Here is a 24,471-nt window from a genome sequence, read left to right on the forward strand (position 1 = left end):
ACTTCCCGCAACGTGGGCACAGCCCCATGCGGGAAGTAAGCGGATCAATGCATTCCTATGGGTGCAGAATCGCAGCGATTCTGCACAAAGAAGTGACATGCTGCGGGTTGTAAACCGCTGCGTTTCTGCGCGGTTTTTCCCGCAGCATGTGCACTGCGGTTTGCGGTTTCCATAGGGTTTACATGTTAAGTAGTGCAGGCTTTCAACAATAAACGCAATAAAGTCCTGGTCATTAACAGAACCATTGTCTCAATTCCTTGATTGGTTGCTGAAACCCCTGTTGCAAAAAATCCCCTCATTTGTAAAGGACTCAGGAGATTTCCTCACTGCTCTACAATCTATTGATTGGCAACCTTCATATGCACTAACTTCAATCGATGTCGTTAGCCTTTATACAAGGATACCGCAGGATAAAGGCATAGAAGCGGTTGAAACTGTCCTGCTAAATACGAACAAGGACCAGGACTTTATTGCGTTTATTGTTGAAAGCCTGCACTTCATCCTGCATCACAATGCATTTAAATTTGGGGAAAAGTGGTTCCTTCAACGTACCGGAACCGCGATGGGTACGCCCGTCGCTTGCGTTTTTGCGAATTTATTTCTAGCGGTGTTTGAGGAGAAATACATCACCTCCACCATGAATCCTTTTTTGAAGTATATCCGTCTATATTTAAGATTCGCGGACGATATCTTTATGGTCTGGGACGGGTCCCAAAATGAGTTTGATTCGTTCGTTGCTTATCTGAATATGGTGAATAACGAGAATATGCAATTTTCAGCTTGTTTCGGGGGAAATACACTTGAATATTTAGACGTGAAACTTGACGTATTGGAGGGAATACTGAATACGAAAGTTCATAAAAAGTCCACTGCAACAAATAGCTTACTGCACTATTCCAGTGCTCATCCGCACCATACCAAAAATAGCTTACCATATAGCCAAATGGTGCGGTACAGAAAAATTAATAACAACGATGTAATGTTCAAACAACAAATAGCAGAACTAAAAACTGAATTTTCCAATAGACATTATCCATCTAGTATTCTAGCAGCGGCGGAACATAGAGTGGAGCAGCTTACACAAAAAGATTTGTTGAAAACCCGCAAACGTATAGCGTCAACCCCCCGTAATGAATGCGAGCAGAAACGGTTCACCTTTACCTTTACACATAGTCCAATAGACAGAGAAATCTATGCGGCCATAAATAAAAACTGGCACATATTACAAAATGATAGAGAACTGAAATCATTAGCAATAAGTCGACCAAGATTTGGCTACAAGCGCACGAGAAACTTGGGTGATTTACTAGTCAAGAATAGACTTCCTCCGACGGTAAATAATTGGCTTTCAAAAGCTTTACCAACGGGTAACCACAAGTGTGGGAATTGTAAATTCTGCCACCTGAGATTGCTGGAAAATCCTATCCGAATGGGTCCCGTCACTCATGTGGTTCGACACTTAATTACGTGTAAAACCCAATACGTAGTTTATCTGATTCTCTGCCCATGTCTATACTATTACATCGGCAAAACTATACGGCCGATGGTCACCAGATTTAAGGAACACTACAATTCAGTGTTATCTGGCAAAGGGTGTCCCCGGTTTATTAAACATATGCGCGACCATCATAACGCCGACCCGAATGTATTGCGGTTCGCAGGCTTAGAGGTGGTAAAAAGCCCTATACAGGGAGGCGACCGCAATAAAATGTTGTTACAACGGGAGGGGAGATGGATAATGGAAACTAACGCGCAGGGACCTATTGATCTCAATGATAAATTGGACATGACTATCTTCCTATAAAATGAGTGAGCGATGCCTATTATTATATATGGCCTGAAATGTGATTATTTATCTGTGCTTGTTAATAATGTTTTTGCACATAACTTGTTGTATTTTTAATTTTCACACCTGTCTGTGTTGCGTCATGGAGTTTCCTATAAAGGATATGACGTTTTTATTTGTGCACCTGGACCCGTGGAAGCGCACCGGCGCGAAACGGCCGTCGTCCTCTCCTTCACTCCCCGCACCATTACCCGATCCTAGCCGCCTCTCCAATTGGTATGTGTTTTTACCGCATGACGAATAAAGGATATTAATTGAGCAGTTCATCCGGGTGAGTGCCACATCTCTCGCTTTTTCATTTCTTGGACATTGCTTATTTTTCCATGTTGAGCACCCCCGTTGATTGCTGCAGGAATGCCCGCTCTATGAGCCCGTAGAGGATCCAGCATACCTCCATTACAAATTGTGCATCACTGCTTAGTGCCGTTCACACATCTCAAAATTTTGATGTAGGGTGGTGCTGAACCGTGGAGTGCTTTGTGGGTGAGAGTGATAAGTTTATTTTTCACTCTGTAGCAGATGGGCAACCAGTGCAACGACTGGCACATGGTTATGGTGTCAACAATACAGCTAGTTATCAGAGTCAGAGCAGAGGTGGACCATATACACTCACCGGCCACTTTATTAGGTACACCATGCTAGTAACGGGTTGGACCCCCTTTTGCCTTCAGAACTGCCTCAATTCTTCGTGGCATAGATTCAACAAGGTGCTGGAAGCATTCCTCAGAGATTTTGGTCCATATTGACATGATGGCATCACACAGTTGCCGCAGATTTGTCGGCTGCACATCCCAAAGATGCTCCATACAAGGCAGGATGGATCCATGCTTTCATGTTGTTTACGCCAAATTCTGACCCTACCATCCGAATGTCGCAGCAGAAATCGAGACTCATCAGACCAAGCAACGTTTTTCCAATCTTCTACTGTCCAATTTCGATGAGCTTGTACAAATTGTAGCCTCAGTTTCCTGTTCTTAGCTGAAAGGAGTGGTACCCGGTGTGGTCTTCTGCTGCTGTAGCCCATCTGCCTCAAAGTTCGATGCACTGTGCGTTCAGAGATGCTCTTAGGCCTACCTTGGTTGTAACGGGTGGCGATTTGAGTCACTGTTGCCTTTCTATCAGCTCGAACCAGTCTGCCCATTCTCCTCTGACCTCTGGCATCAACAAGGCATTTCCGCCCACAGAACTGCCGCTCACTGGATTTTTTTTCTTTTTCGGACCATTCTCTGTAAACCCTAGAGATGGTTGTGCGTGAAAATCCCAGTAGATCAGCAGTTTCTGAAATACTCAGACCAGCCCTTCTGGCACCAACAACCATGCCACGTTCAAAGGCACTCAAATCACCTTTCTTCCCCATACTGATGCTCGGTTTGAACTGCAGGAGATTGTCTTGACCATGTCTACATGCCTAAATGCACTGAGTTGCCGCCATGTGATTGGCTGATTAGAAATTAAGTGTTAACAAGAAGTTGGACAGGTGTACCTAATAAAGTGGCCGGTGAGTGTATATGGAGTGCATATACCATCTGGTTTGTTGTTTGCAGGTATTGGATAATTTCACAAATACAATTTTAAAATGAAAAACCCCTTTGAGGGTGTTGCCAAATGTAACCTCAATTAATTCAGGGCCCCATAGAAAATAAATAATGTATTCACCTCCCACAGTGATGCTGTTACAGCAATGTTTGCACTGCTGTTTCCACCAGGTGACATGACATTCTTGTATCACAAGACCGCGGCAGCTAATCAGCAGAACTGAGTAGCTGCAGCCGTTACTATTTTATCAGATCACATTGTGATGAAATATTGATGAGCTGCAGCCAATAAACAACCACTGACCGTTGTGTTTTGTGACAGCTACAGGCAAATGAACAAAAGAGAACTCAAAATCAAAACATTATTTGAGATAACCAATCTTTTAATTCAAAATAGCATCCATTTTTCTGGGTACACTTGCACAAAGTTTCTGAAGGCGCTTGGTAGGGAGGTTGTACCAAACATCTTGGAGAACTAACCACAGGTCTTCTGTGCACATAGGCTTCTGTGGTTACTTCTCTAAACACCTTGGAGAACTTATCACAGGTCTTCTATGGATGAAGGCTTCAGTGGTTAATTTTCTAAACACCTTGGAGAAGTTATCACAGGTCTTCTATGGATGAAGGCTTCAGTGGTTAATTCTCTAAACATCTTGGAGAACTTATCACAGGTCTTCTATGGATGAAGGCTTCAGTGGTTAATTCTCTACACATCTTGGAGAACTTATCACAGGTCTTCTATGGATGAAGGCTTCAGTGGTTAATTCTCTAAACACCTTGGAGAACTTATCACAGGTCTTCTATGGATGAAGGCTTCAGTGGTTAATTCTCTAAACATCTTGGAGAACTTATCACAGGTCTTCTATGGATGAAGGCTTCAGTGGTTAATTCTCTACACATCTTGGAGAACTTATCACAGGTCTTCTATGGATGAAGGCTTCAGTGGTTAATTCTCTAAACACCTTGGAGAACTTATCACAGGTCTTCTATGGATGAAGGCTATAGTGGTTAATTCTCTAAACATCTTGGAGAACTTATCACAGGTCTTCTATGGATGAAGGCTTCAGTGGTTAATTCTCTAAACATCTTGGAGAACTTATCACAGGTCTTCTATGGATGAAGGCTTGTGCAAATCCCTCTGTTATCTTCATGTAATCCCAGGCAGACTGGATGATGCTGAGATCAGGGCTCTGTGAGGGCCATATCACTTCCAGGACTGTTCTTTCTTCTTTATACTAACTATAGTTCTTAGAGTACAAAAGTCCCAATATATAAAAAACAATTTTTATTTCACGAGATTAAAGTAACAATAATAAACATTAAATCACAGGAAAGGCATAGGACAGGTGGCGCTGTCGTCCATTGTTAGACGTGACCACACACAGGCTATTATGGGTGATATTATATTTTGTGCATTTATATGTATACTATACTGAATTGACTCTGCTGCACAACAGATTTGTGAGACTATTTCTTAAAACAATTTTTTATCTGCTTATATAATTATTTGATTGGGCAGATATCTCTTTGTTATATGCACACTTCATTAGCATATTTACTACTTGCACAAGGAGACCCATGTTTACAGTTTTATGCTGATGTTTTATATTTAATATTAGAAATGTGTTTTGATCTACCCCGTGCCTGATACTTTTAATGTGTGGAACCGCACAATGGTTTCTTTTTGACACCGTACGCCACCTGTCCTATGCCTTTTCTGTGATTTAATGTTTATTATTGTTACTTTAGTCTTGTGAAATAAAAATTGTTATTTTTTATATATTGGGACTTTTGAACTCTATGGCTCTTATAGGTTGAAGGTTTGGTAGTGTCCGCTTTTGTTCTGGTCCAACTACAATCAGTATGACACTTGGTGTCATACATGTTCTTTTGGTTTGGTTGATATTGATTGTAACTATAGTTCTTACTAGCTTATGTTTGGGGTCGTTGTTCTGCTGCATAATTAATTTGGAGCCAATCAGACACCTCCCTGATGGTATTACATCTTAGGTATCTGGTGTGTTTCTTAGTATTGAGTACACCATTAATCCTGACTAAAGAGGATTGAATTTGAGATTTTATGAAATTCACAGGTCCCAAAAATTCAAACAATTTATGGTTCAATTCACGAGAAACACTAAAAAATGGCCACCGCTTTTTAACACATTGCAGAAGATTGCATCAGTCACAGAAGGCAGACATGACCTCCGGCATGACCGAACAGATAAACTAGTATTAAAGCTTCTATTTTTGGAAGCATCCATACTTTGCAGCAATTTTTCCACACCTGCCTAAAACTTTTGCACAGTTTTATTTATCTATTCATTATTTTTTTTCATTACATATCTGACTTCAGTCACTCTTCTACCCTTAGGCATAACGGTCTAGTCTAATAACAGCCATGGATCTACTGGCAGAATGCCACTTCACATGCCAAGCTGCTGAAACTATGCGAGTTAACCGCTGTAATGCTGGAAGACAGCCATATACAAACTGGGCAGGTCTGTGGATGGCAATCCAGAATGAACCAAGAGAACATTAATGTAGTAATGTAATGTAAGGCCTGGTGATGACACCGCCAACGACAGTGACAATGCTCCCTATTCCTGTATGGTAGAAGGAAAGTCTCATATTAAGTGAGAACATTTATTAAGATAATACACAAGTGTCCATTAAAAAAAAAAGTTGTGGATATATTTTATGGTTTGCTCATACATTATGATGTGAAACATTATGCTATATGTAATAATCTTTGAGTTTGATCTATAGATAAACATGACTGAATATCATTGAGAAAGTAGAAAATGATTAACCGTTTGCAATTTTAGAAACATCTGATTAATGATACATGGCGAGGCAAGGAATGGAGGTTTATTCCTTCTCTATCGTCATCACGGTGCCAATTCAGCTTTGGACTTGAACGGTTTGAGGGCCTATTTATTAATACATTGGCTTATTACAGGGATCAATCTTTCCATGTATAAGTTTAAAAAATATCCTATTTTGTGTATATAGCTTTGGTGCAGACATATCTGTGTCGAAGGTTCTTTTTCCCTCTCCTTCTTCCAAAAGCCATAATATTTGTATTTTTCACAGTCCACCAATAAGTATGAGGGCTCACCTGTTGCAGGATGACTTGTACTTTTGATTAACACCAATTTTTCCACATAATGTGATAGAGAGCAGTGAAAAAAATGCAACTCTGACATTGTCTTTGGTCTTTACAGCGTTTATTATCCAGAAAAAATTACCTGCCAACAAGATTATCCGGGTCAGTGAGATTACTTGGACACCAAACTTGTCCATTTTTTACAGCTATTTTAGTGGTGAAAAAAATTGGAAATTTGCCCAAAACATATTTTTTCGTCTGTGTTGCCATTTATCGAGACATGCAACATTGCATTCTTCAGTCTATGGAGCTATATAAGGGCTTATTTTTTGCAGGGCAAGCAGATGTTTTTATTCATGTCAGTCTGGGATGGACCTGACATTTTGATCGCTTATTTATTTTTTTCTGTGCCATTGTGGTGACCTAAAAAGTCTCACTTTTGCTGTTTTTAAGTGAGAGCCGCTGCTGCACTCCGACTTCCTCCTGGTGTCATTCATGGTGTCATTCATGGTGGCATGTAAAAGTTTGGGCACCCTTGGTCAAAATGAACGGTTAAGCAACTTGAAGATGAAAGATCTCGAAAAGGGCTAAAGTTAAAGATGACACATTTCCTTTCTATTTTAGGCAAAAAAAAAGATATATATTTTAATCTTTTACATTTTAAAAATTACAAAAAGGAAAATGGGCCAATGCAAAAGTTCTACTGCTCTCAGTCATGGCAGGATGATGTTAACCCTAACAGTGACACAATCAGCGTGTGTTCTGCTCAGTTCACCTCCTACTCTGCCATAACGCCTACTGTTGTACATAGCAGAATGTAAACTCAGTCTGCGACACATGTATCTGTTCTGCCCTTAGTACTCTATCCCACAGAACCCCAGGGACTAAGGAAGATACTACACCACAGCAACTTCTCAAGTTGATTTACTGGGAGAGATAGACAGTCTTTGTATTCGGACAATATGGGGCTGCAGGAGATGGGAACACACTTTCAAACCCCTAGCTATATCGATGGCTCTGCGAGCCAAAGTGGTAGGGGCACTTGCAGTGGTAATGGTAGCCTGAGCAAGGGCAAATCTTGAGGTGGGTGATGGCAAAGAGCTCAGGTCATATTCCACACAGATGGAGTTGAGTCAGGGATGCAGAGGAACCAGATAGTGGTGGCGAAGAGGTGATGTCATGGAAGTGTTAAGGTACCGTTACACTAAGCGACGCTCCAGCGATATAGACAACGATCCGACCTAAACTAGATCGCTGCAGCGTCGCTGTTAGGTCGCTGTAGAGACGTCAAACACAGCAGCTCCAGAACGATGCAGGAGCGATCCAGTGACGTAACGGCGACTCACTTATCGTTCACGCTCCATGTAAAAACATTGCTGACATCGTTGCTTTTGCTGTCAAACATGACGATACATGCCGATCTAGCGACCAAATAAAGTTCTGGACTTCTAGCTCCGACCAGCGATATAACAGCGGGATCCAGATCACTGCTGCGTGTCAAACTCAACGAGATCGCTATCCAGGACGCTGCAACGTCACGGATCGTTGTCGTTCTCGTTGGAAAGTTGTTTAGTGTGAAGGTACCTTTACTCTTGGTGATGCACAGTGGTGACGTGCGGCTAAAAGAGCCTGTGGGGCATAATCTGCTTGTTTTGTAGTTGGCTCTAGAGAAGGTGAAACTGCATGTCCTTTGGATGGAGAAGGCTCAACAGCTCCTAAAAGCTATGGTTGTAGTGATGGAGAGTCATGTGAGCAGGCATCTCATGAGTAGGAGTTCTTTTGCACATTGCCGCCAGATGACCCTTTGCCATTTTGTGAGCTCTGTATGAGGAAAATCATCTGTAGATGTCCAAGCTCATATACAGACATGTAGTAACATCACCTGCTCATTTGGAAAAAGCAGAGCTCCAACAATAAGAGGAAGCCTCAAGTTATCCTCATATCAATACTTGTCAAGCTAATCTGTCTGTCAAGCCACATCCTCAGGTTCAATTGGTGGTGCAATTAGTGCTGTAACACCTGGAAGAGTTGTCTGTCTTTTAAAAATGATCATGTGCGCTCAACCTCGTTGAAATATAGCCATCCACCATTATTTCCTGTAGAAAGTTGGACCAGCTCTGTGTGCTCATGAACAGGTCAACATGGACTGGTATCTTGACTCCACATGAGCTCAAAAGTATAAAACACAAACATCTGGAGCAGCAACTATGGGCAGAAAAATACAAGAGTCTCAAAGTCAACTGGGTGAACGTTTCCGTGTGATAACAATGCACCACCAAAACCAGGAAGGACAGTGTAGCATTTATGACTATGAGCTATGCCTGCTTCCATCCCCAGAAAGCTGTTATTTGTCTCCTCATACACCTTCCATACATCCTACTCAACAGACATGACCCCATCCCCAACAGCAACAGGGCAGAGCTTTGATTCTACACACTGCCCTAAGTCGTTTTGTTCATGCAGGGATTTACAGCTTGTTATCATGAGGGACAAAAGCCATACAGTGGACAAGTTGCTGCTGTGCATCAAGCAGCAAATATCACTCCCGATGGGAATTGCTGTGAAAAACAATGTCTAGAATATTCTGTCTGCCTTATGTTTGGGCAAAGTTACTCACACTCCCTGCATGGACCACATCCTGAATTTAATTTTGCAGTCATCTTATTTGGAAAGTTTCCAAAATCAGTGATGATTTGGGTAGCTATGTCATCTGCTGGTATAGGTACACTGTGTTTTATCAAGTCCAAAGTCAGCGCAGCCGTCTACCATGATATTTTAGAGCACTTCATGCTTCCCTCTGCCGACAAGCTTTTTGGAGATGGAAATTTCATTCTCCAGCAGGACTTGGCACCTGTCCACACTGCCAAAAGTACCAATATATGGTTTAAAACAACAGTATCACTGTGCTTGATTGGCCAGTAAACTCACCTGACCTTAACCCCATAGAGAATCTGTCAAGAGGACGATGAGAGACACCAAACCCAACAATGCAGCCAAGCTGAAGGCTGCTATCAATCCAACCTGGGCTTCCATAACACCTCAGCAGTGTCACAGGTTGATAGCCTCCATGCCACGAAGCATTGATGCAGTAATTGATGCAAAAGGAGCCCCGACCAAGTGTTGAGTGCATTTACTCAATATACATTTCAGTAGGCCGCCATTTCAGATTTTAAAATAATTTTTTCAAGCTGGTGTTATAAAGTATTCTAGTTTACTGAGATAATGACGTTTGAGTTTTCATTGGATGGAAGCCATAATCATCAACATTAACAGAAATAAACACTTCAAATAGATCACTCTGTTTGTAATGACTAATATATGAGTTTCACTTTTTGTATTGAAGAACTGAAATAAATTAACTTTTAGATGATATTCTAATTTTGTGAGAAGCACTTGTATATGGAAAACAAGGGAGCTGAACTGTTCAGCCATGCCAAACATGCACTGAGTGCCCGTGCTTGGTTTGACCGGTCATTTTGTGCTGAGACTCCTTTTACATCTGATCACCTGTATACCATCAAGCTTTATTTTCCCAGTCATAAAGGACCAAAGGCGCTAACAGCAAACTTTCCTTTCGCTCTTCCATGTTTTAGACGATATTGTCTGCAGTAGAAGAGATACAATTCCATTCAGCTCTGAAATTTAGGTATTTAGGGCACAAGGGTGAAAGGAGGTCATTATCAGAAGAGCCATGATGTAGCCTGCTGAGAGGTCACAGACGTCCATAGCATAGATGGCAGACAGAGCAAGGAAAAGAAGTATCGCATTTCAGACATTTTTTTTCCGAATTTGCGGATTCTGGTTTCAGTGAGCCCCAATGTACATAATGCCGCTTTTCACGGTCTTTAATTGCAGTCTAAACACAAAGTAAGATGAACGCTGACTGTGGAATATAGTAAAATGCTCAATGACTGATGCTTCACAAGTGCCAGCAGGGATCCACACTGTGTATGTTTACAGTAATGACCGCAACCAGGCTCGGACTGGCCCATAGGGTAACAGGGGAATCCCCCGGTGGGCCCCTGTGCAGGTCTGGGCCCCCAACCCCACTGTATGTACTTGGCATAATTCAATTGATTCTGTACAGAAAAAGCAATCATTCTTTAATCAAACTACCCAGTTTATTATTATATACAGATATAGGTAAATTTATGAACGAAGGTAGTGTAATATTTGTATGCAGGTGGGCCTCTAAAGTCAGTGTTACAGGTGGGCCCTTGGCACCCCAGTCTAACACTGACAGCAACAAAGTAACAAGCCGGGCTCTCACCTCTTTGTTCCTAGAAATATCATCCGCACAGGTTGGATCACATGCAGATGGCAGCATTGTTCACAGAGAAATGTCTACACCGCAGAAAGCGGTGCGCGCTCCCCCAGCGTGGAGTGACAATGCACCGAGAACACATGTTTGCTGCTGTACAGGGTGTGAGCAGACAGCTTCTCCTGGACAGACACATAATAGAAATGTAACTGCAGAACAACGCGCCTGCTTTCCAGCTGGGAAGTTCTGCTCCAATCAATGTAAATGATGACACAGGGTACAGGAGCACGTTACAGTGACCAGGCTGTGCCGAAATCTGTCTCCGACCAGCTGCAACCAGACCGCAGCTACCAACACGCACTCAACCTGATAGACTGCGGAGAACAGGCAGAAATCAGCCTTCCTAATCAGTTCAAGTACAACTCTTCTAGAATACCCAGAAATGGCAAGTTTGCATTCACCTACAAACAAGTAAGGCCTTTTTTCCTCGTAAAACGATAGACTGATTCTCATCAGTATTTTGATCAGATTTCCATCAGTGTTAGGTCCGTCTCCTTTTTCACCCTCAGCGTTTCATCCGACATGCAGATGGATTCTGAGTGCTGTTCTTTTTCATAGTCCCTTTAATTTGAATGGACGATTTTAATGCACAATTTGGATTAAAAATAGACATTTTTCTTATTTTTTTTACAATGCAGTATTTGTTCACAGTTTTTGCACAAATTCTCTCAAATGGTGCGCCCGGGTCATGAATTTTGCGCAAAATCAAAAATGCTCTTTATTTTTTGGCTTTAAGAGTTTTTTGAGCAACTGCTAAGTGCAAAATGTCACAAGAAGCAAAATTTGCGCACAAAATTTCTGGCGCACATAAAAGTACATTATGTGGTGACTGGAGGTACATTTGTGGCCAAATTTTGCAACTTTTTAAAAAGTGTCAAATTGATAAAATTAGCCGAAAACATTTGGAAACAAAATGAAAAAAAAAAAAAAGTTAACACAAGTAAAACAGGCTTCAAGAAAGACAGAAATAAAATTAGAATAAGTCACAGATGAAGAAAAGCAAAGGCTAGATGAAAAAAAAAAAGAGGATCAAATGCAACACTGAATCAAAACCATGTTCGTGAAACAAAAAGGACACGTGAACAGCCCATTTCTTTCTTTGAAAAACATGGATAGAACATGTAGGTAAAAAATGGTGTTCTGAATAATCAGCACAATTTGCCATTAGAAGGTACCAACTAGATAGACACACCAGTGCCTCGGGCCTGCTAGCCCATAACAGGTAGAGACAGTATTATTCTACCGTCACTGATTGCATGTAGACATTCACAAATACACATATTTCTATGGAGGCTCAGGGTTTACAACTGTTGCCTTGTAGTACTTGGTCCACAGGACCATAACAAGACTAAGGACTTGTCTGCATGTTCTCTCTATCAATATCGTAATTAGGCTAATTGGCAGTGAAGTGTGTGCTAATACTGGATCTGGGTAAATTAGGCACTGTACGATTAGCCTGATGTATCACCTCTGCACAGCCCACTGACACTGCCGCACAGTCTGGGGCATCTGTATCTCCTGCTTCTCCTGAGCTGCCTCATTTATCACTGGTGAAGTTACTAACATTCAGTTCTGGAGACGCAGCCATTCAAATGAATGAGGAGCGTCTTTGCTCAAAAACATAAATTTGGCTGTGCTCACACGTCTTATTGGTTTATCGCTGTGGCTGCACTTTCTGCCAAAGTCATTTCTGCTACTGACTTCGCCTTGGTGAAGAGCTGGATCCAAGAAGCAGACAAGTTACAGTAGGCATTTCTGGAACATCTAATGCATCAGAGAAATGCGCTGCCTCCACTTTTATTTTCCTTCTCTTATCTTTTGGCTCCACAAGGCTTTAAAATGAATTCATTGCCGTGCTTGATCGATAGCAGACAGGGAATGTTTATATCAGAACCACAAACATGAAGTAATATAACTCAAAAAAAATATATAAAAATGTATAATTTTATTGATAAATATAAGAAACAAACAAGACACGAAAAATAATTGCAATCCAGAGAAATAATCCAAAATTTACTATTATCACAGAGTCATATGAATATTGGAAACTGGGTGCACCAGAACCAGTGTTGCACCATGGACAAAGAGGGGAGTCAATACTTAAAGTGCCAATGCTTAGTATACCGCAGTAATAGGTATGATAACCAAAAAGGGAGGAATATACCATATGGTCAAGTGACCGTCATATTACCACTATAAGAGAGTTAGTCTCATATTATCCTCTTACCCTTCTCCTTGTCCATGTGTAAACAGGGAATGTTTATATGTAGTGTTTGAATACATTATCTTCACGGACATGTCCTCACTAGATCATCTGAGTAGGGCGTAGATACTGGAATAAAGAACTTTTCCAACAGTTAACCAAGCAGTTATTTACAAGAAGGGTAATACAGTTCCCAGCCCTACTGCTGGGACCCCCATGATTACTACAATGAGGGTCAGTGGTTAAGAGGTTTTTAAAAAGAGTGATGGTCGAGCATGGTCCCTTCTGCTACAATCAATGTCTACAGTGTTGATGAAAACAGTCGTTCATTGTCTACAGTGTTGATGAAAACAGCCGTCCATAAGTCAGAAATCCGGGGCAGAAACCTGAGGTGGACTCCCGGATTCCTGCTGTGGATGTGACACAGGATCCACAGGAAGATTAGTCCCATTTTCATTGAACAGACCCAATCTCCAAGCAAAATCCATGAGCTGCAGAGTCCAATATCTGTGCTGCGATTATCCCCAGAGTATACAAGACCCCATTCACCCGCACTGGAGGTAGAATGTCAGCAGATGTTACAGGGATGTAGCTGCAGGACCAGGAAGGGTACATTAAACTAAATGCACAATAATTTGTTGATCATTACATCAGAGACTACAGGTGCAACGTGCTGGAGACCTGGACACCACAGCGTGAGCAGATATCCTCAACGAAGCGCCGATGACAAGATGTCTTGTACAGGATTGATAGTCTATGGAAATGTTTGCTCGGTAGACAACAAGTAAATATATTTACACCACAACCATAAAACACTTGGAAGTAATTTATCTGCAAGTCATCATGAGATACTTCAGCCCCTGGCATAGTCAAAATTATACGGCACGGAAATAAACGGAGGCTTAAGAGAGAATTACAGCCTTAGCCTCTTCTGTGTCAAACAGCACTTGGTAATACTCAGAGACATGAATAAGTAGCCATAAAATGCTCGCATCTGAAAAGACTGGAAGGGATTTTCCATCACATCTCGTAGACAGACACTGCGGAACTAGCAAGAGGCCACCGGAATGTGTAGGAACACTTCATGTTCTGTGTGCCATGCTGCTTCTTAAAGGGCCAGGCGCATGCAAGAGCGTTTGGTGCTCAGCCTAAGACTGTACCTACTTCTCATTTATTTATACCTGGCTATGCTTAACTGCTGCCCTGCCATCGGATCTAAACTATTTGCATGAACTCTGCTAGCCTGGACTTCGGTCTGTTCCTTTAGGTTCTGGCATTGCACTTGGGAATACAATCTACACCATCTGCTTTTGCTATTGGAGACTATTTCAGGACACTGGCCTGTGGTTATTTCTGGAAAGTCCATACTTCTGTATGACTATTTAGCCTCTTCCCCCTAGTTCAGTGAAATGCCGAAAGTCCAAATAAACTAGTTAGCTACACACATCATCTGTGCGCACTCTTAGACGCATACACTCACCGGCCACTATATTAGGTACACCATGCTAGTAACGGGTTGGACCCCCTTTTGCCTTCAGAACTGCCTCAATTCTTCGTGGCATAGATTCAACAAGGTGCTGGAAGCATTCCTCAGAGATTTTGGTCCATATTGACATGATGGCATCACACAGTTGCCGCAGATTTGTCGGCTGCACATCCCAAAGATGCTCCATACAAGGCAGGATGGATCCATGCTTTCATGTTGTTTACGCCAAATTCTGACCCTACCATCCGAATGTCGCAGCAGAAATCGAGACTCATCAGACCAAGCAACGTTTTTCCAATCTTCTACTGTCCAATTTCGATGAGCTTGTACAAATTGTAGGCTCAGTTTCCTGTTCTTAGCTGAAAGGAGTGGTACCCGGTGTGGTCTTCTGCTGCTGTAGCCCATCTGCCTCAAAGTTCGATGCACTGTGCGTTCGTTCAGAGATGCTCTTAGGCCTACCTTGGTTGTAACGGGTGGCGATTTGAGTCACTGTTGCCTTTCTATCAGCTCGAACCAGTCTGCCCATTCTCCTCTGACCTCTGGCATCAACAAGGCATTTCCGCCCACAGAACTGCCGCTCACTGGATTTTTTTTCTTTTTCGGACCATTCTCTGTAAACCCTAGAGATGGTTGTGCGTGAAAATCCCAGTAGATCAGCAGTTTCTGAAATACTCAGACCAGCCCTTCTGGCACCAACAACCATGCCACGTTCAAAGGCACTCAAATCACCTTTCTTCCCCATACTGATGCTCGGTTTGAACTGCAGGAGATTGTCTTGACCATGTCTACATGCCTAAATGCACTGAGTTGCCGCCATGTGATTGGCTGATTAGAAATTAAGTGTTAACAAGAAGTTGGACAGGTGTACCTAATAAAGTGGCCGGTGAGTGTATATTCAAGAGGTATGCACCCAACAGTGGCCAAAGTCAACCCAGGCATACATCCACCATAGGAACCCATTGTATATCTTAGTGTGAAAATTCTCCAATACTCTGCAGTCATACCAACTCATACTCCGCCTCATTTCTTTAGATTTGCTTTAGTTGTTTCTACTCGGTACAAACAAGGGTGTGACCCCTGACTGGGTGTCCGTACAGTCGGATGACTAGATGAGGTTGTAATATTAGAAAAGAGTACTGTCCCAACTGGGTACACCATGTCGTGGTGGGATGCATTCAAAGCTTTGTTGAGATGGTTTGGGGGTGAGCTGGACCGCAGAGTGAAGGCAAAAGGGCCAACAAGCGCTAAGCATCTCTGGGAACTCCTTCAAGATTGTTGGAAGACCATTCCCGGTGACTACCTCTAGAAGCTCATCAAGAGAATGCCAAGAGTGTGCAAAGCAGACATCAAAGCAAAAGGTGGCTACTTAGAACCTAGAATATGAGACATAATTTCAGTTGTTTCACACTTTTTTGTTAAGTATCTTATTCCACATGTGGTAATTCATAGTTTTGATGCCTTCAGTGTGAATGTACAATTTTCATAGTCATGAAAATACAGAAAAGTCTTTAAATGAGAAGGTGTGTCCAAACTTTTGGTCGTCTGTACTGTATATATATCTCAATATATCATACCGCATGATATACATTCCACTACATTGGCTCTCTACAGGAAAGAGGAATGTTTCATTTCTATACAGTAAGACAATATAACAATATTCAGACATATACCGGCCTGTGGGAACATTACAGTATACGTTGGGAAAAGCTCCTGCTGTATACTGAACACTAAGTGCACAGACACAGCGCGCATTTAGCCTAAAGTCTAGTATTCCTAAAAGACATACTATCCTCGAATTTGACACACTTGTTATAGACCCTTCCGGTCCGGCATACACATACATTTCAATCCCCGTAAGGCACACAGGACGCACATATTTCACCCCACATTGTTTCTTTGATCCACTGATGCAAGGCTGTAGCATATGCTGCGCTTGGTGTTAAGCAAATAAATAATTCTAGCGTTCTCCAATGGACCCCAAACTACCGTCCCAAATCTAATTTAAAAATCCAGAATAAACAAAATAGATCATACAAGAATAAAGTGAAGCAATTACCGTAGGTGCAATCTGCTGAGAAGGATTAACTCAACAAGTCATGGTATAGAGCAGGCCTTATAATTGTTTTGTTTTTATATTATCATACATTTTTATAAAAAAAAATCACAGATATGGAAAACTGGGAAACTACGTGAATCAAGAACAGCAAGAAAATTTAGCTCACCCTTGATTGAAACGTGTATAAGTTTCTGGTGTGAAGAAGCTCGGAATCTCATCTCTGCCAGACCCTGTCTATACTTGTGAGAAAAGTCAACCCAGTTTCTATGCATAGAATTTAAACCCTTTATTTCCTGATTAAAAATGAACATGGCAACACTAAAATATTTCCTGCGGTGTTTAATTTAAATTGTCAAATTATGTTATACTATTAACCATACTACTAACTATATATATATATATATATATACATACTAGATGGTGGCCCAATTCCAACGCATCGGGTATTCTAGAATATGAATGTCCACGTAGTATATTGGCCAGCCACGAAGTGTAATGCCCAGTCACGTAGTATATTGCCCAGTCACATAGTATATTGCTCAGCCACGTAGTACATTGCCCAGTCACGTAGTATATTGCCCAGCCACGTAGTATATTGCCCAGTCACATAGTATATTGCCCAGTCACATAGTATATTGCCCAGCCACGTAGTATATTGCACAGCGACAGAGTATACAGCACAGAGCCACGTAGTATACAGACTTAAAATAAAAAATAAACATATACTCACCTTCCGAAGGTATGTTGAAGTCCTGGCCCTGTGTGCGGTGCACACGGCAGCTTCCGGTCCCAGGGTTGGTATGAGCGCAGTTTTGCCGCGACCAATCAGCGAGTTGGATTTCCGTGACAGACAGAGGCCGCGACCAATGAATATCTGTGACAGACAGAAGAACAGACAGACGGAAGTAACCCTTAGACAATTATATATATATATATATATATATATATATATATATATATATATATATATATATATATATATATATATACATACATATATATATATATATACACTGTGTTCCAAATTATTATGCAAATTGGATTTAAGTGTCATAAAGATTTAATTGTTTTGTTTTTCAAATAAACTCATGAATGTTATTGTGCCTCAGGGCTCCATGGATCACTGAAATCAATCTTAAACACATGTGATAATTGGTTTTTCAGGTGATTCTAATTAAAGGAAAACTACTTAAAAATGATGTTCCACATTATTAAGCAGGTCACAGTTTTCAAGTAACATGGGAAAGAAAAAGGATCTCTCTGCTGCTGAAAAGCATCAAATAGTGCAATGCCTTGGTAAAGGGATGAAAACATTAGAAATTTTCCAAAAACATAAGCGTGATCATCGTACTGTTGAGAGATTTGTGGCTGTATCTGAGCACAAATGTGTTTGTGCTGATAAAGGCAAAATTAGGAAGATTTCTGCCAGGCAAGTTCATCGGATTAAGAGAGCAGCTGATAAAAAGCCATTACAAAGCAGCAAACAGATATTTGAAGCTGCTGGTGCCTCTGGAGTCCCTCGAACCTCAAGGTGTAGGCTCCTTCAAAGGCTTGCTGTGGTGCATAAACCTACTATTCGGCCACCCTTAAACAGTGTTCACAAGCAGAAATGGTTGTATTGTGCCCACACATACATGAAGACTAATTTCCAAACAGTCTTGTTTACTGATAAGTGTTGAGCAACCCTGGATAGTCCAGATGGATGGAGTAGTGGATGGTTGGTGGATGGCCACCATGTCTCAACAAGGCTGCAACATCAGCGAGGAGGTGGAGGAGTCATGTTTTGGGCCGGAATCATGGGAAACAGCTGGTAAGGCCCTTTAAGGTTCCTGAAGGTGTGAAAATGACCTCTGCAAAGTATATAAAGTTTCTGACTGACAACTTTCTTCTATGGTCTAAAAAGGAGAAACGTGCCTTCAGGAGCAAATCATCTTCATGCTGACAATGCCCCATCTCATGCTGCAAAGAATACCTCTGAGTCATTGGCTGCTATGGGCATAAAAGGAGATAAACTCATGGTGTGGCCACCATCTTCCCCTGACCTTAACCCTATAGAGAACCTTTAGAGGATCATCAAGCAAAAGATCTATGAGGGTGCGAGGCAGTTCACATCCAAACAGCAGCTCTGGGAGGCTATTCCAACTTCATGCAAAGAAATGCAAGGAGAAACTCTCCAAAAACTCACAAGTTCAATGGATGCAAGAATTGTGAAGGTGACATCAAAGAAGGGTCCTATGTTAACATGTAACGTGGCCTGTTAGGAGGTTTTGGAGTTAAATAGCTTTTTTGTTCAGTGAATGTGACCTCCTAATGCTGCAAATTCCACAAATGAGCATTTTCAGTTCTTTAAAACATATCAAATGTTTAGAAATTCTACTGTGCCTAATAATTTGGAACAGTGCATTTTGAGTTTTTATTCATTTTGGAGATTATACTGTTATCATTGGGAGGTTTCTTCAATAAAATTCGATGTATAATCTAACGGGTGATGACTTTTATTAGACTGACTGTCATTTGCACCGACCATTTAGGAAAATCTGATAAAAATGTAATTTGCATAATAATTTGGAACATAGTGTATATAAATAAAATTGCCTTGTTATGTTTTCATTTCCTGTTCCGTCCAGATGTCACCGTATGCCAGAATTCCAAGCGGAGGAAGATCACCGACCGATTGGAAACTGCTGCTGGTACCAAACTATTGCGCGGTACCACCAGCGGAACACCGTCACACCACATACACACTCTATACGCCGTACGCACCACACACACACACACACTCACAGCCTCTTGCGTGGTACCACCAGCGGAACACTGTCGCGAACATGCCGCCGCCAGGATCCGGCAAATGATTCACTGACTGCCGCCATCTTTGTACAGGAGGAGTGCATGTGCACTTTTAATGTGACCGCAACTATCTATCTGCACAAAGATGGCGGCGGTCTGATTTACTGCGCCTGCGCGAATAATGCGCAGGTGCAGTGAATCATTCGGCTGATCCCGGCGGCAGATGCACGACGTGTCTACAGGCAGAGGAAGCCGGTCACATTAAACGGGTTTTCCCACGAACGAAAGTTCATTTTAAAAATTGGCTGTGTCTGACCGTGTACGAGGCATACCAACAATTCCTGGGCAGGGGAGGAAGCAAAAGACAATACTGACATTACAGCAGGGGATCACGGAGGATTAATTTTGTCAGGTAAAATATTTCACCTCACAAAATGTTATCCTCTGCGATCTCCTTCTGTAATGTCAGTATTGTCTTTTGCTTCCTCCCCTGCCCAGGAGCTGTGGTATAAACTTTTGTTCGTGGGAAAACCCCTTTAAAAAGCAAATATCAACGTAAACATGGCTCCTCCTAAAAAGTACGCCAATGATAATGAAAGGAAAGCAGCAAAGGTACAACGTCGAAGACAACAAAGGGCAAATGAGACTCTTGAAGAGCAACAGCATTGCTGGGACAAAAGCAATGCATATAAGCGTAGGCGTCAAGCACATGAGTCCCCTGATGCAAAAGTCATTAGATTATCACAGGACGCCATTAGGCAACAACAGCGCAGTATGTCTGCCGCATCGTGACATTACCGCCCTCCCGATGCGACATATATTGAATTTTATGACTTGTTCATTAGGCTATGCTTTCTAATTGCCCAGGTATATTACTCACCTTCTGATGGGCTTAGAGCCAACCTTCACAGACGTTTGATGATTAACCAATAGTGATGAGTGAATGTGCTAAGATAAGGTGTTATCACAGCATGCTCGGGTGATAGCAGAGTATCTTTGGCGTGCTTGATCTTGGGTGTTGTTCGACAGACACAACACATGCAGGGATTGCCTAACAAACAGGCAATCCCCGTAATGTGTTGCGGCTGTCGAACAGCCGTGAGACATGCAGCCGCGGTGACTCAGACACTCTGCTAGCAACCGAGCATGTTGAGATAACACCTTATCCAAGCACGTTCACTCATCACTATTAAGTAATTAACTGATAGCGACTTTAAAGCTTCATTTCTCTGGCTCTCACTCCATCAGATCCAGTCTAAGAAGGCAGCAGGCATTTGAAACGTGTCCGGTTTTACCTTCTTGTTACCCTTATCCCCAATCTAGGTATATTTTAGTACTGCCATGTTCACTTTTAATCACAAAATAAAGGATTTCAATTTTATGGAATTAAGCTGGATTCACTTTCCTCACAAAAATAGGTGCATACCATTTGTCATGTATGTAGCAACCATTTTCTTATTGGAACTGATAATAAAAAATCACATAAATATAGAGTGTAATAATATCGTAACACCAAAACATATTCAAAAAACAAAAAACAACTGTACACACAACATGCAACATCCAATAGCCAATTAAATTCTGAGGCTTTGGCACATAAATAGAAACAATTATTAACATGTTCTAGATTATGACATTTCTCAATCAAAAAAGCCTGAGCAAAGACAAATGATTATTAACAGACTGAAAAACGTTGAACGTTCTCCACCCTTACAAATGAAATAATGTTTTAGCCATGTAATGCATAGGGAATTTCCAAAGTGATGTAATCCCACAAATGTACAACTGCTGTGTAGTGGGATGCTAATAGGATGTGATCACAGGCATAGTTCTAATTAAAGTACCGTACAATAAATACCTCTTTTGGGTTATATTAGGTTTCTGATCTAGCAGTGTTAAGGCATCCACGTTAAACTAAAGACGGCCTATATCGGCTGACAGTGCACAGATAATAAGGAACTCCAATTTTCCCCAATAAATCACAGTGAGGGAGAAAAGTAGTTAGGTGTTGAATTTCAACAGCCGATCCATTTGTTCCAGGGAGCAAATAAGCCAAAGTCATAGGAGTTTGGTGGCACCCAGAGTGCTCAGCTAAGCTGAGAGTCCATGTGTATGTGGGTGTTGGGAGAGAACAACTGTTCTCCAGTTGAAAGCAATTTAAAGAAGCACTCCTCCTCCTCCCATCAACGTTTTTATCCTTTTAATAAATTGCAATCATCATATTATATAGCACTGTGTACTTACAATTGCTCATTTTGTCTTTCTACCCAGCTAAGTATTTTCTTTTCTCTGCTCTATTTAGAAACAGGAAGTCATTCCCCTTTTCAACTTGTGACCCAGCTGCTCCTTCCTCCTACTGCCAGAGACTTTTGGTGAAAATAGACCTCCTGCTTCTACATAGAGCTTAGAAGGATTCAGCTAGTTTGTTTGTAAACACTTAATGTCATAGACCTAATGGAAAAGAGAAGAATTATTTGGGTAGAAGGGCAAAATGAGCAATTGCAAACAGTAATAAATTAAAGGGAACATGTCACCCCCAAAATCGAAGGTGAGATAAGCCCACAAGCATCAGGGGCTTATCTACAGCATTTGTTATGCTGTAGATAAGCCCCCAAAGTACGCCTGCGCTGGAGCCGCAAGGTGAAAACAAGAGGACGTCATCGTAAAAAGATAGGAGGCCGTGGACTGCGACGCCCATCGTACCGGACTGCAGCGGGACCGCCTCTAGGTGAGTATAATCTAACTTGTTTTTCTCATCTTTTAGGATAATCGGGGGCCCCTGATGCTGGTGGGCTTAGCTCACCTTCGATTTTGGGGGTGAAAGGTTCCGTTTAAGAGGACACAAATTTTCATGCCAGTGTTTCTTTAAGGTATGTAGGGGACTTAAGGGCTATAACCACTTAATCTAGAAAAATATTCTGTGAGTAGACAAGGAAGAACTTTTCAAGACTGGAGTTTCATGTGTCAGCATGGAATCAAAAGCCCTTTATAATAATAAGCCTATGTGCACACGTTGCGGATTTACTGCGGATCCGCAGCGGGTTTTTTTTCCGCTCAGAAACGCTGCAGATCCACAAAGTGAATTACAGTACAATGTAAATTAAAAAAAAATGCTGTGCTAATGGTGTGGAAAATTCCGCACGGAAAGCGCAGCTGATTGAAAGAAGGAGCATGGCACTTCTTTTGTGCGGATCTGAAGTTTAAGCACCCTTCCATTATAATCCGCAGGGGTAAAAAAATGCATGAAAACCGCACTGAATCCGCAGTAAATCCGCAGGAAAAACGAACAAAATCCGCAAGAAAAACGCATCAAATCTGCACCTACGTTTTCTGCCAGGAGATGCAGATTTTGGGCAGAAAATTCTGCACCCAAATCTGCAATGTGTGCACATAGCCTAACAATCTATATTTTTATATAGCACTATCATATTGCGCAGCACTTTACAGACATTATCATCACTGTCCCCGATGGGGCTCACAATCTAGATTCCCTATCAGTATGTCTTTGGAATGTGGGAGGAAACCGGAGAACCCGGAGGAAACCCACGCAAACACGGAGAGAACATACAAACTCCTGCAGATGTTGTCCTTGGTGGGATTTGAACCCAGGACCTCAGCGCTGCAAGGCTGCAGTGCTAACCACTGAGCCACCATGCTGCCTTTAGCCAAAAACGACACCAAATTATAAAGGGGTGCACACCTCTTAATAGGTTTGCTGTTGGGGCAACTGAAAAAGTTTTCTAGCATGCATTCTAGCAAATTTACCATGCAATTTTTGAAAAAAATATTCCTTTCTTATTATTTATTTTATACGGTGTGTGGAGGGAGCTGGCTGACTAGTTCATTTTGCCACTTAAAGAAGCTGTCCTCTGCCGGATAAACCCAGTGTAACCAAGGCAAGTACCGTACCCACTATTTTTTTGAACAGTGGTGGACATCCCCTTTAACCAAGCCCCTTTCTAGGTCATGGCCAATGCATAAACGATAAAAGGAACTGGGATTTTTTTTTTTTAAATAACTGATTAAAATAAGTCACTGCAAGGGGCATCACCTGAATGAGCTTTTCATATACAACAGATTCTCTGCTCAGTTGATTGAAGACATTCTGAGACTATGCAATGAATTGGAATAAGGCTTGTAGAGATCCATACACATGCCACAGAAAAAAAACCCATCACGGATATGTTTGTATCTGGATTACAGATGGAGAAATTTATGCATCAAATAGGTAGCGTGTAAGCTTTTCCTAAGGCGCTTCTTACACAGGTTGGCAATAAAATGAACGCTATAAAGATAAACTATCATTCTAACACTTGTTCGTCCCTGTATAAAAGGCATATTCACGAGGACGGCCACATACAACAAAAGGAAATGAGTGCGGATGAGCTTCGTATATTACAGTTTGACACTCGTGAGCAGAAAATCTCTCTGAATCCCGAATAATGTGTTGGAATTGGAGAAAAAGTGAAAGGAATTGGTTTTATTTTTATGGCTACTTCAGTCTCCAATAAGTTCAAAGAAGTTATTATTAAAAATGTAGTTAGCTCTAAACTAAGTGCCAAACATGTCTACTATTTAGTGCAAGCCAGGGCATTTTTATTATATATACCCTAAGCATCATTCATACGCCAAGGAAGAAATCATTTTCACTAAGAAATGACTGCTTAGCTGGGAACGTCTTCAGGAACTACACTGGCAATGATACATGTTGCATATATTAAGAACATACACTGAAATAAACTTATTTGGATACTTTAGCTCTGGTTGACAAAATTCCCAATAAGCCAAAAATATACAGAGAAATACTAAATGGCTATTATAAGGCCAAAAATAAATAAATATGAAGTATGTGGCACATCTCTGCTCCCTGACCTCCAGACTGGGCTCACATTTCTCCAGACATAGCACAAAGAGGCTTTAAGAATAATTTAGCTCTGCAGTAAAAATAGAAGCAAACAAAATTAGGAGTGTTTAGATTTCAACCTCTCCCACATTGTAGAGGAAGCCGAGCACATCTGTCCCCAGACTCGTTATCTCGCTAAACTGATGACATCAACACTTAAATATTCTAGGGAATAAGGAGCTGTCATCCCTCTCCTTAATTCTTGAAGTTTACCGGCTGAAACCA

General features: G+C 41.5%; 1 protein-coding gene and 1 long non-coding RNA gene across 4 annotated transcripts in view; one reads left to right on the top strand and one right to left on the bottom strand.

Moving 5' to 3' along the window:
• EFL1 (elongation factor like GTPase 1) overlaps positions 1-24,471 on the bottom strand; it is a 381,827-nt gene that overhangs the window by 106,902 nt on the left and 250,454 nt on the right. The window lies entirely within an intron of this gene.
• Positions 10,932-24,471, top strand: part of LOC143775466 (uncharacterized) — a 54,813-nt gene continuing 41,273 nt past the window's right edge. The window contains exon 1 of the long non-coding RNA XR_013215652.1: positions 10,932-11,222. This is a non-coding gene — a long non-coding RNA (uncharacterized LOC143775466). The remainder of the gene's footprint in view (positions 11,223-24,471) is intronic.

This window comes from Ranitomeya variabilis, chromosome 5 (assembly GCF_051348905.1).
Source record: "Ranitomeya variabilis isolate aRanVar5 chromosome 5, aRanVar5.hap1, whole genome shotgun sequence".
NCBI classification, from domain to species: domain Eukaryota; kingdom Metazoa; phylum Chordata; class Amphibia; order Anura; family Dendrobatidae; genus Ranitomeya; species Ranitomeya variabilis.